We start from the raw sequence: 14,322 nt of genomic DNA on the forward strand, positions 1-14,322 counted from the left end.
TGACAGAGGCAGCAAATACACCCTCACAGTGACATGGAGAGAGACTGAGTGATAGCACCAGAGTGCTGGAAGATGTCAAGATCAAATAATTGTGTTGGAAAAACGGGTTTTGCTTCATCATGCACTGGTATAACTGGTCAGGAATGAGCAATCTGTGAGCAGGTGAAGTGATGGCCGAGTGGTTTTATTGCTAGAGCAGGTAGCCAAAACCTCAGCTAATATTCACTGGAGGTAGGTTTGAATCTCACTATCAGAAATGGGGGAATTTAAATCAATATTTTTAAAAAATTTGCAATTAACAATCCATGAATAAGTATGAAACCATTGCGGATGTCCAAAATAACCTTTGTTCATCAAAAAGACAATTGTCCTTCAGAGAAGGACATCTGCTAGCCTCATGTGGTGTGCATGACATACCCACAGTGAAGTGTTTGCCTCTCAATTACCCTCTGAAATGTCCGAGCAAGTTACTCAGCTCAAGGGCAGCTAGGGCTGGGCAAGAAGGGCTGGTCAGCTTTTCCCACGTCCCACGAGTAAATGAAAAAAAAATCCCATTACACTGGGCGTCAATGGAACCATGATGGGAATGGAGTCCTGGCCAGTCATGTTGGTAGGTTTATGGACAGAGCTTTAAGCTGACATGGAGGATGCAGGGACAAGCTTCAAGTGAAAGGAGCTTTCCAAGTCCAAAGGGAAAAGGTGAAGCATCAGAACAGCATGGGGATGTGGCTGAAGATAAGAGGAAAGGAACAGCAAAGGAGAGAGTTTAACTAAAACTGTACATCAGTGAATAGGTTTGTGAAAGGAGATTGTAGGAAAGAGTAAATTATGTTTTATTTTGGAATGGACAAAGTATCTTCAATAAGGTAGATGGATTTGTGACACAGAGATAAATGGGATTTAGACACCAGAGAGACATGGTTACAGGACAAAAGGTGGAACATAAATACTTAATGGTTCACAATCTTGCGGGGTCTAAGAATGGGAAAGGCTGGTCGGGTAACACTGACAGAAATGGGTAACAAAGGCATCACAGAGAAAGCATCTGGCCTCAGATCATGAAGTAGAGTCAGTCTGAATGTACATTCTGGCTACTACTTGCCAAGGACACAAACAGCAGAACAGTTATTAGCCACCGAAAAGCATTTCATTGCTCATCACTGCATTACACAAGAACTCATTGGGATTTTTAACAAAGGCATTGTGATAATTTTGGGAAACTTCAATATTCGCATAATTGGGGACAATCACACTGACAAGAGTGGTATTCGAAGAACTTTTCTTTTCTCAGTGTTTCTTCGAATAACACATTGTGCAACTGGCAAGGGACGTAACTATCTCACAGTGACCGTTTTCTGATGAAGCTGAGCGAATGAGTAATGTCACCTGGAGAGATCCTCCGGGAAATTGGGATAAAGTGACATTTAATTAATTATAAAGGTTTAACGTGAATTACAGAATGGACAAGATACGACTAGAAACAAAATAGCCCATTTCCATGGGCTTGAGAGGAGAACTGACCAAAGGTTAATAGGATGAACAGACTGAAATGTGTGTCTGTAAATAAACAGTTGTAAACACTTCAAGAACAATGTAAAACACTCAACAAAAGGACGTTCCATTGAAACAGTCAAAACCTCAGCAAGAAATTCCCACCTGTCCCTCACTCAGGACAAAATGTAAGCATCTCAAATATTAGATTATCAGGCTAAGAAGATCACCAAAAACTACTAACAATTCTAAAGGGAGAGAGTGTTTACGCAGTAAGTGTTAGAGGGATTGCGTACTGTCTGCTAGCAGGAGGAGTGCAGTGGGAGAGAGAATCATTGTAAGTGTTTAATGACACGATAGGAACAGGGAGAGGTGAAGGTGCTGGAGGTGGTGAGAGTTACAGAGAGTGGTGAGGGCCTGAACGGTGTTACAAAGCCAGTACGGATTGCTGCAGCTGGAGGGATTTGCAGAGGTAGGGAGAGATATATGTATTTTTATTTATTCATTCATGGGATGTGGGCGACACTGCCTGGAGCAGCATATATTGCCCATTGCTAATTATCCAGAGGGCAGCTCTAATTAAGCCATGTTGCTGTGGGCCTGGATTGACATGTAGGCCACACCAGATTAGAATGCCAGATGTCCTTCTCTGAAGGACGAAAGTGAACCAGATGAGTTCGTCCCACTGATCAACAATGCTTTTTATGGTGGCCTCACCAATGTCCACCACAACTTGACATCCCAACTCCTACTCTCAATGCTCAAACCAATGAAGGTAGCAGCTCAAATGCCTGCTTCACCAGCCTGTGTACCTGTGACACCACTTTCAAAGAACTGTGTACCTGCATCCCTGGGTCACTGCTTGACAACACTACCCAGGGCCTGAACATTAATTGTACAAATCCCACTTTGGTTTGTTTTACCAAAATGGAACACTTCACATTTATCAAATTAAACTCCATCTGCTATTCTTCAGCCCACTATCCCAGCTGTCCTGGTCATCCTGTTGTACCATAGATAACCTTCTTCACTGTCCAGTATATCACCAATGCCATCCACAAACGTATTTATCAGGAAACTAATATTCTCAGACAAATAATTTATCCAGATGACAAACAACAGTGGACTGACTACATCTGCAGTCAGAAAAACAAAATGTCTCCCAACACCCTCGATTTCCTACCATGAAGTAAATTCTATATCCAGTTAACGAGCTCCTCGTGGATGCAGTATCCTTTCACCTTGATCGGAACATATTCCCCAGTTTACCAGACAGAACGTAGAACATTCCGTACAGCACAAGGCCCTTCAGTCCACAATGTTATGCCGACCTTTTATCCTCCTCTAAGATCAAATTAACCTACATACATTTCATTTTACTATCATCCATGTGCCTTTCCAAGAGTCTATTGAAGGTCCCTAATGTATCTAACTCTAAAACCACCACTGCAATGCATTCGACGCACCCACTACTCTGTGAAGAACCAAACTCTGAAATCTCCCCATAATCTTCTTCCAGGCACCTTAATATTATACACCCTTGTGATAGCCATTTCTGCCATGGGGGAAAAAAAAACTTTCACTGTTCACTCTCTCTGTGCCTCTCATTATCTTTTCCACCTCTACCAAGTCGCCCCTTACCCTTCTTTACTCCAATGAGAAAAGCCTTACCCCCCTTAAACTTTCTACATAAGAAATGGCCTCCAGTCCAGGTAGCATCCTGGTAAACATCTTCTTTACCCTCTCTAATGCTTCCGCATTCTTCCTGTAATGAGAGGACCAAAACAGAACACAATATCTAATTGTGGTCTAAGCAGAGCTCTATAGAGCTGCAGCATAGTCTTATGGCTCTGAAACTCAATTCCCAGCTAATGAAAGCCAACACAACGTATTACTTCTTAACAACCCTTGAGTGGCAACTTTGAGGGATCTATGGAGGTGGAACCAAACATCCCACTGTTACTCCACACTGCCAAGAATCCTACTTTTAACCCAGTATTCTGAATTCAAGTTCGACCTTCCCAAGTGAATCACTTCACACTATCCCAGATTGAACTCTATCTGCCACTTCTCAGCCCAGCTCCGCATCATGTCAATGCCCCATTGCAACAGATCTCCATGCTATCCACCACTCCACCAACCTTTGTGTTATTGGCAAACTTACTAACCCACTCTTCCACTCCCACATCCAAATCATTTATAAAAATCACAAAGTGCATGGTTCCCGGAACCGATCCTGCAGAAAACAACTGGTCACCGAGCTCCATGCTGAATGTTTTCCATCTATCATCATCCTCTGTCTTCTATGGGGCAGGAATTCTGTATCCAGACAGATAGGTTTCCCTGTATCCCATGCCTCCGTATTTTCTGAATGCTTCGAGGTAATGATGGGCTGTAGGCCAGGATGGAGGAGTGCTGTGGGGAATGCAGAAGGTCACAGTGATATCACGTGATGGAGAGGCTGGAGGCCAGGTCAGTGAGGGCTGGATGTTACAGACAGAGTGGGCTGTAGGTGCTGGACAAGATGACAGACATAAGGACATTTGTGGCGTTTTGGGGATCGTGGACATAACACTAAGTTTCAAAGTCATTTTGGAAAGAGATAAGGATAGTGCAGAAGTGAAGGTGCCAAATTTGGGGAAGTACCTAATCATTAGAATATTACTGTCACTGGGCTATCACGAGACAGGATCTGGCAAACACAGATACGGAGGAACTATTTGCAGTTGGGTTCATATTCGGATAGAGGAAGTATGTTAAAGTGATACGGTGAGAATTCAGAATCAGTGTGTTCTCTGAAGAGTGAATGACAAAGGCAGTAACTCCAGTGAGTACTGCTAAAGCGATATCGTGAGCTGGAAAAAGGATGAAAATAGGCGCAGCCCTTCAATAGTATAGAGAGAGTGCAAGGGGTCCTTAAAAATGAGGATCAAAGAATGGGCATGAAATATCCTTGGCAGATATTGTTAAGGAAAGACCACAAGGTATTTTATCAATACTGTTAGAGCAAGAAGGTTACCACTTGAAGAGTGGGGCCTGTTAGAGACCTAAGGGACAGTCTGTGCATGGAGCCAGAGGAAGTAGGTGAGGACTTCAATGAATACCTCCCATCTGTATTCACACAGGAGAAAGGCGAGGGATTTGAATTGGGATGCTGAGGTTCTGGAACACGTTAAAATCAATAATGAGGAGGTATTAAATGTTTTCACAGGCATAAAGGTGGAGAAATCCCCAGAGCCCAATGAAATGTATCCCAGGCTGCTATGGGAGATAAGGGAAGGGCAGCAGAGATAGGCCAGGTACTTACAGAGCAGATAGTCTGGCTGCAATGGGAGGGAAATTATTGGGAACAATTCTGAGGATGAATCAACACTTGAAAAGGCAGGAATCAACTCAGCTGAGTCATCACAGATTTGGCAGAGGAAGATACTGTCTGAGGAATTCAGTTGCGTTTTTTTTCAATCGTCTCTCAAAATGTTGATGAGGGCAGTGCAGATGATGTGGTTTACATGGTAATCATTAAGGTCTTTGACAAGGTCCCACATGGAAGGCTTGTCCAAAAGGGAAGAGCCACTGTGAATCAAGGCAAGTTGGGAAATTGGATACACAAGTGGTGGATAAAGCTCTTCGTGTTTGATTTCCTTACATCAGCGGATGAACCACCGGGATCTCTACAGAAACCATTGCTGGTTATCCTGTCGAATAATAACTTCGATGTGCGAGCAGAAGGAATCATGAGTAGGTTTGCAGATGACATGAAAGGTAAGGGTGTTGTCCACAGTGAGGAGGATGGTCTCTAGCTACAGTCTGATGATGATCAGATGATAATCAGAGCACAGTTTAGTTCTGATCAATGTGAGGTCATACCCTGTTGGAGGTATGATAAGCGATAAGACATAATGAATGGTTGGTCCTTGCAGAGTACTGAGCAACACAGGGACCTTAGTGGACAAGTCCCAAGACCGTTTAGGTGTCAAGCACAGGGAGACAGGGTGGGGCAGGCACCTGAACTGGGAGCAGGAGGTGGAGGGACCCATATCCTGGTGGGGCGAATTGTTAGAGCTGCTTGAGAGGATACAAACTAGTCTGGCAGGGTGTTGGACCTTAAATAGTTGTAAGACAAGAAAGAATCTTGACTCTGGTGCACAATTTAAAGACAGCAAATTCAACAGACAAGGCAGGCAAGAACATAGCAGGTAATGGGGGAAAACTGATGATTAAACTGCATTTATTTCAATGAAAGAGGCCTGACAGATGAACTCAGGACATGGATTTGAACACGAGACTGGGAGTTTATAGTTATTACAGAAACACAGCTGAGGGAGGGGCAGGACTGGCAGCTCATCGTTTCAAGTTAGAGAGACTGTAGGAAACATCGAAAGGGAGGCAAGAATGCACGCGTGGTGGTGGGTTTTGATTGCATGTGTCACAACATCAGTACTTAGAGAGAATATTCCTGTGGGAGTATCCAGTGAAGCTATGTTAGTAGAACTGAGAAATAAGAATTGGTCATCACTCTGACATGATTATCCTACTGACCCCCAATAGTCAGCAGCAGACTGAGGAACAAATATGTCGGGAGGTCTCAAATATCATTCAGAATAATAGGGCTGTTGTGGTAGGGGTTTTTAAACTTTTCAAATCTAGACTGGGACTGCCAGTGTTCAGTGTTTGCAAGGAAGGAATTTGGTAATTGTGTTCCAGAAAACTCCCAATCAATATGTCAATGGCCTGAAAACAGAAATGGACAAAACCTGACCTCTCCTTGGGAAACAAGTTAGGGAAAGGGACTGAGGTGTTAGTGGGAAAGCATTTTGCCAAAGTGACCACAGTTCTATTAGTTTGAAAATAGCTATGGAAAAGGACAGGCCTGGTCCACAAGTTCAAGTTATAAAATGGGGCCGGACCAATCTTGATAGTATTGAGTAGGAACTTTCAAAAGGTGACTGGGGAGTCTATTTGCAGGGGGAAGGGAAGTCTAGCATGTGAGAATATTTTAAAAGTGAGATAAATTGAGCTTTCAGCACTAGCATGTTCTTGTTTGTGTGCAGCTCAATGCTGACAGCATTAGGAAACACTGGCTGTCTATTGAGAGTCTGGTCAAGGAAAAGGGGGCACATGTCAGGTATAGCCATGTGGATCAAGGGAATCCCCGAGGATCACAGGAGCTGAAGGAATAAACTTTGAGGAGAAATCAGGAATGCAGAAAGGGTACATGAAAAGCATCAGCAGAGAAGGATAAGGAGAATCCAAAAGTGATTGTATAAAATATTATAAGTAAACAAGTACCTCAGAACAAAATAGAGGCCCTTAAAGATCAAAGAGGTCATCGATTGTGTGAAACTGCAGGTTATTTACTAAACAAATTTTTCACTCCAGAACTTACTGTGGACAAAGACTGGGGAACTCACGGAACAAGAGTAATACGTTGGATCACTATTGGAGTACTCTGCAATTCCAGTCACCTTGCTATAGCAATGATGCTGTGAAACTTGGAAATGCTCAGAAAAGATTCACAAGATGTTGCCAGGGTTGTTGCAGAATAAACTGGGGTTATATTCTCTGGAGCATTGGAGACTGAGGGGCGACCTGACATGAGGGGTATGGATTGGGTAAACATTCAAGATCTGTTCCCAGGGGTTGGGGAGTCCAAGACTAGAGGGCATAGTTTTAAGGTTAGAGGAGAAAGGTTTAAAAGTGATTGACGGGACAGCTTTTTCATGCACATGGTGATGCGTGTATGGAATGAGCTGAGAGAGAAAGTAACAGAGACTGATACAATTACAACATTTAAAAGGTATCTGGATGGGTATATGAATAACAAAGGTTTTGAGGTACATGGGCCAAATGCTGGTAAATGGGATGGATTAATTTAGATCTTCTGGTCAGCATGGACGAGTTGGACCGAAGGCGCTGGTTCCATGCTGTTCATATCTATGACTTGAAAAGAGTGCATGTTATATAAGTGGTGGTGCTGGAGGTTTTAAAACACAAAGGTATGGAAAGCCCTAGGACCTCATTAAGTGTATCACAGGACATTGTGTGATGCTAGGCAAGAAATTGTGGAGCCTCAAGCATAGGTATTTGTACCATTGACAGCCATGTGTGACGTGCTGAAAGACTGGAGGGTGGAATCGTGGACAGTGAAGGAGGTTTGCTACGATTACAAAGGGATCTTGATAATATGGGTGAATAGGCTGAAAAACCGTCGATGGAATTCAATCTGAACAAATGCAAGGTAATGCATTTGGGAAAACAAACAAGGGTAGAGCTTATACAATTAATGTTCGGGCCTCGGTTAGTGTTTTCGAGCAGAGGGACCTCCGGGTTCAGGTACATAATTCTTGAAGTTTGCATCACAGGGTGGATAAGACAGTGCTTGTCATGTTTGACTGTATTCTTCTATGTTCTGTGTTCTATGCTCAGTCCATTGAGTGTAGCATTTGGGACGTCATGTTGAGATTGCACGGACATTGGTGAGACCTCGTCTGCACTACTCTGTCCAGTTCAGGTCACCCAGTTCTCGGGAGGATATTATTAAGCTGCAGGGGATTCAGAAGAGATTTACCCGAATGTTGCTGGGTAGGGAAGGCTTGAGTTCTGGAAAAAAGCCTATCCAGCCAGAGTCTTTTTTCAATGGAGCCTGGAGGATGAGAGATGACCTGATGGAAGTTTATGAAAAAGATGAGGGATATAGATAGAGTTAATGATATTTGCCTTTTCCCCAGAGTATATGAGTCTCAAGTGGAGGGGCCACTTAAGTTGAGAGGAGGGATATGTTCAAAAAAAAAAGACCTGTGGGCATATTTTTACACAGAGGTTGGTTTGAGTGTGGAAAGAACTTCCTGAGGAAGGGGTGGATGTGGGTACAATTACAATGTTTAAAAGACATTTGGTTAAGCACAGGAATAGGGAAGCGTTAGAGGGATATGGGCCAGCAACAGACAACTGGGATGAGTTTAGGTTGAAATCATGTTTGGTACCAACTGAAGGGTCGGATTCCATGCTGTTCAACAATGACAAGAATATGGTTTTGTTCCATTATTTAGGAAAGGCTGCGATGGAAAGCCATGGAAGTAAACGCCAATTAGTCACATGTCAGTGGTGGAAGTGATTCTGCCAGACAGGAGTTACATGCATCTGGAAAGGCAAGGATTGATGAAAGATAGTCAGCACAGCTTTGTATCTACAAAGTCAGGTCTCACTAACTTGATTGCTTTTGTTGAAGTGGTGACCATACATCGTCTACAACAACGTCAGCAGGGCCTTTGACATGGTTTAGCATGATATACTGGTTCATAAGGTTAGATCACATGGGATCAGGGAGAGCTCACCAACTGGATACAAAATTGGCTTGACAGGAGGAAACAGAGCGTGGTGGGAGTGGGTTGTTGCTCAGACTGGTGGCCTGTGACCAGCGGTGTGGTCTAAGGATCGGGGCTGGGTCCACTGATGTACATCATCTACATAAACGATTTGGTTGAGAATATAGGAGTCATTGTTTGTAATTTTATGGATGATCAAATTAATGGTGTCGTGGGCAATGAATACGATTATCAAAGGGGATCTCGACCAACTGGGTCAGTGGACCAAGGAATGACAGGTGGAGTTGAATTCAGATGTTGGATTTTGTTAAGTCAAACCAGGGATGACTAACATAGTCAATGACAGGGCCCTGGGCAGTGGTGTCAACCAGAGAGAGATCAAGGGCTACAGTTACATTGTTCCTTGGAAGTGGCACCACAGATGGACAGGGTGGGAAAAGCGGCATTTGGTACACTTGCCTTCATTTGCCAGCACTTTGACATATGAGTTCGAGATATTTGTAACATTGTCCAAAATATTTCCCTTGGGCAAAGGAGGCAATGGGGTGAACTTATCAAGGTTTACAAAATCTTGTGGGTCCTGAGTAAGGTGAATAGCTAAGGGTAGGTGAGTCCAAAACTAGAGGGAATAAACAGGAGGTGAGAGAGAGCAAGGATTTAAAGAGGGAGCTGAGGGGCAACGTTATCCACAGAGGTTGGTGCAAAGTCGGAACAGACTGCCAGGGGCACATGGAGGAACAAGAACAATTACAACATGGAAAAGACATTTGGGCAGGTACATGGAGAGGAGAAGGTTTGAATGGATATGGGCCAAACACAGGCAAAAGCGAATCATTCAGTTTGGTAAATCTGGTCAGCACTTTCTAGTCGAACCGAAGGTTCTGTTTCCGTGCTGCAGGCCTCTGTCTCCAGTTATTGGAGGAGGAGACTACCGAGATAAGACATGTTGTAGACACTGAAGCAAGTTACAGCGATAGGGATGGTAGTCTGGAATGCAGTACGTTTCAAATATGTGGAGGGATAAAAGGGAAGTAAGGAGGTTACAGGGATTGGAACTGATGTAGGAGTTATACATATTTGAAGACACTTGTCAATGAGACATGACATATATACAGTGTTGGAGAGGGAGAGCAAAACAGAACGATCCTGGGCAGCAGTCCCACCCTCTCGTGGGAGGCCTGCTTCCCCCTTTGTTATTCTGATCCTCACTAAGACAGCACAGACCTGGATCGATAACTGTGACACTCCTGATGCTGACTCAGTACAAAGTAAGTTAAAGTAGGGGTGGTGATTGAGCCTGGGGTGTGTCTGTACTGTGCTCCCCCTCCAGCACTGTATCTGTGTTGTCTTGTTACCCACTGGAACTGTGCTTGGAGCAGTGTCCTGGCCAATCATGTCAATAGGTTTATGGACAGGGCTTCAAAATGACAGAGAGGATGCAGGGACAGGATTCAGGTGAAAGGATCTTTCCAAATCCACAGAGAAAAGGTGAAGTATGGGAGCAGTATGGGAATGTGACTGAAGACAAGCAGAAAGGAACAGGATGGGACAGAGTTTAACTAAAACTGTACATCAGGAAATCGGTTTGTGACAGGAAATTGTGGGAAAGAGTAAATTATGTTTGTTTTGGAATGGATGATGTCTCTTCAATAAGGAAGATGGATTTGTGACACAGAGATAAAAGAGATTTTGACACCAGAGAGACGTGGTTACAGGGCAAACAAAAGGTGGACATAAATATTCAATGGATCACAAACTTGCGAAACTCAGGCAAGATGAGTAACGCTAACAATCATGGGAAAACAAAGGCATTACAGAGAAAGCACTGGGCCGCAGATCATGAAGTAGAGTCAGTCTGAATGGAAATTCTGGCTACTACTTGTCAAGGACACAAGCAGCAGAACAGTTTTTGCCACTGAACATTGCTCCCGCATTAAACGGGAATTCATTGGAATTTTTAACAAACACATTATGATAATTTTGGGAAACTTCAATATTCACATAATCTGGGACAGTCACACTGACAACTGCGATATTGGAAGAGGTGTTCAGAGAATTTTTTTCAGTGTTTCTTTGAATAACAAATTGTGCAACTGGCTATGGACGTAACTATCTCAGAGCGATCGTTGTGTGATGAAACTTGGTGAATGAGTAATGTCACCTGGAGAGATCCTCTGGGAAATTGTGATAAAGTGCAGTTTAAAGAAATATAAAAGTTTTAAAGTGAATCACAGAAAGGACAAGCTACAACTAGAAACAAAAACAGCTAATTACAGAGGAGAACTGACCAAGGTAAACAGGCTAAACAGATTGAAATATGTGTCTGTAAATGAACAGTGGAAAACATTTGAAGGAACAGTGTAAAATACTCAACAAAAGAACATTCCATTGAAACAGACAGCACAAAATTCCCACCGGCTCCTCACTCAGGACAAAATGGATCAAATTAGATTATGTGGAATAGAAGGTCACCACAAAGTACTTAAAATCCTGAAGTGAGTGAGTGTTTTGGGAATAAGTGTTAAAGGGATTGCAAAGGGTCTGCGAGCAGGAGGGCGGCAGTGGGAAGGGGAATCATTGTCAGGGTTTAATGATACAATAGGAACAGGGAGAGGTGAAGGTGCTGGAGGTGGTGAGAGTGTTACAGAGAGTGGTCAGGGTTTGAACCATGTTACAAAGCCAATATGAATTGCTGCAGCTGGAGGTGTTTGCAGGGTAGGAAGGGACATATGGATTCTTATTTATACATTCATGGGATGTGGGTGTCACTGCTAATTATCCAGAGGACAGCTCAGAGTCAGCCATATTGCAGAGGGTCTGGAGTCACATGTTATCCAGATCAGGTTAGAGTGTCAGATGTCCTTCGCTAAAGGTGGTTAGTGAACGAGATGAGTTCTTCCCACTGATCAACAATGCTTTTATCTGACCAATGTCTTGTACAGATACAACATGACATCCCAACTCCTACTCTTAATGCTCTGCCCAATGAAGGAAACCATCCCAAATGCCTGCTTCACCAGCCTGTCTATCTGTGACACCACTTTCAAAGAAATGTGTACCTGCATCCCTGGGTCACTGACTGACAACACTACATGGGGCTCAAGCATTAATTGTACAAGTCCCACCCTGGTTTGTTTCACCAAAATGGAACACCTCACCTTTATCTAATTAAACTCCATTTGCTATTCTTCAGTCCACTATCCCAGCAGTACTGTTCATCCTGTTGTATCATAGATAACCTTCTTCACTGTCCACATCACCAGCAATTTCAGTGTCACCAAAAAAACTTACTTACCACAAAACCAATATTCCCATCCAAACCATTTACCCAAATGACAAACAACAGGGGACCCACTGCATCGCTGGTCACATGCCTCCAGTCAGAAAAACAACATGTCTCCCATCACCCTCTGTCTCCTACCATCAAGCCCAATTTTCTGCCCAGTTGACTAGCTCCTCCTGAACGCCATATCTGAGCTTATTACCCAGTTTAAGATATGACACGTAGACACAGAACAGTTCAGAACAAGACCCTCCGGCCATGATGACATGCCAATCCTTTATCCGACCGGAAGATTAAAAAAAATGGCAGATAAAGTTTAATTCAGATAAATGCGAGGTGCTGCATTTTGGGAAAGCAAATCTTAGCAGGACTTATACACTTAATGGTAAGGTCCTCGGGAGTATTGTTGAACCAGGAGATCTTGGGGTTCAGGTTCATCGCACCTTGAAAGTGGAATCGCAGGTAGATAGGATAGGGAAGAAAGTGTTTGGTATGCTTTCGTTTATTGGTCAGAGTATTGAGTACAGGGGTTGGGAGGTCTTGTTGCGAACGTACAGCACATTGGTTAGATCACTGTTGGAATACTGCGTGCAATTTTGGTCTCCTTACTATCAAAAAGATGTTGGGAAACCTGAAAGGGTTTAGAAAAGATTTACAAGGATGTTGCCAGGTTTAGAGGATTTGAGGTACAGGGAGAGGCTGAACAGTCTGGGGCTGTGTTCCTTGGAGTGTCGGAGGCTGACGGATGACCTTATAGAGGTTTACAAAATTATGAGGGGCATGGATAGGATAAATAGACAAAGTCTTTTCCCTGGGTGTGGAAGTCCAGAACTAGAGGGCATAGGTTTAGGTTGAGAGGGGAAAGATATGAAAGAGACCTAAGGGGCAACCTTTTCACGCAGAAGGTGGTATGTGTATGGAATGAGCTGCCAGAGGAAGTGGGGTGGAGGCTGGTACAATTGCAACATTTAAGAGGCATTTGGATGGGTATATGAATAGGAGGGGTTTGGAGGAATTTGGGCCGGGTGCTGGCAGGTGGTACTAGATTGGATTGGGATATCTGGTCGGCATGGACGGGATGGACTGAAGTGTCTGTTTCCGTGCTGTACATCTCTATGACTCTAACTTCCATACCCTTCATTTTATTATCATCCATGTGCCTATCCAGAAGTATATTTAATGCCCCTAATACATCGAATTTTATTGCCACTGCTGGCAGTGCATTCCACTCAGCCACCACTCTATATGTAACGAACCTACCTCTGAAATCTCCCTTTAACCACCCGCTAATCACCCGAAAATTATACCCTCTTGTAATAGATATTTATGTCAGGGTAAAATAAACTCTCTCTATTCACTCTATCTATGCCTCTCATCGCCTTGTTCACCTCTGCCATGTCACCCCTCACCCTTCTTCACTCCAATGAATAAAGCCTTAGCTCACTCAACCTTTCTTCATAAGACATGCTCTCCAGTACAGGAAGCATCCTGGTAAATCTCCTCTTTACCCTCTCTAAAGCTTCCACATCCTTCCTGCAATGAAGGATGCAATGAACTGAGCACAATATTCCAACTGGGGTCTAACCAGAGCTCAATAGAGCTGCAGCATAACCTCACGGCTTTAAAACTCAATCCCCAAACTAATGAAATCCCACACAATATATTCCTTCTTAACAAGCCAATCAGCTTGGGTGGCTACTTTGAGGGATCTATGGACATGGAACCCAAGATCCTTCTGTTCCTCCACATTGTCAAAGGATCCTGCCTTTAACCCTGCATTCTGCATTCAAATTCAATCTTTCAAAATGAATGACTTCACACTTTTCCAGATTGAACTCCATCTGCCACTTCTCAGCTCATCTCTGCATCCTGTCAATGTCCCGTTGCAACCTACAACAGCCCTTCACACTATCAACCACTCTACCAACCTTCGTGTCATTGGCAATCTTACTAACCAACTCTTCCACTCACACATCCAACTTATTCATAAAATCACAAAGAGCAGAGGTCCTGTAACCTCTCCCTGCAGAAAACCACAGGTCACTCAGCTCCAGGATGAATTGTTTCTATTTATCATCACTCTCTGTCTTGTGTGGGCCAGTAATCCCGTATCCAGACAGACAGGTTTCCCTGTATCCCAGGCCTCCATACTTTCTGAATGAGCCATAAAGGTGTTTTGTCACATTCTCAAAAGATTCAATAAGACTTGTAAGGCATGACCTG

At 43.5% G+C, this 14,322-nt stretch overlaps 1 long non-coding RNA gene across 6 annotated transcripts in view; it reads right to left on the minus strand.

Moving 5' to 3' along the window:
- The window catches only part of LOC140455524 (uncharacterized), a 110,376-nt gene that overhangs the window by 67,437 nt on the left and 28,617 nt on the right, over positions 1–14,322 (minus strand). The window lies entirely within an intron of this gene.

The sequence above is a fragment of the Chiloscyllium punctatum genome, chromosome 30 (assembly GCF_047496795.1).
Source record: "Chiloscyllium punctatum isolate Juve2018m chromosome 30, sChiPun1.3, whole genome shotgun sequence".
In the NCBI taxonomy this organism is placed as follows: Eukaryota; Metazoa; Chordata; class Chondrichthyes; order Orectolobiformes; family Hemiscylliidae; genus Chiloscyllium; species Chiloscyllium punctatum.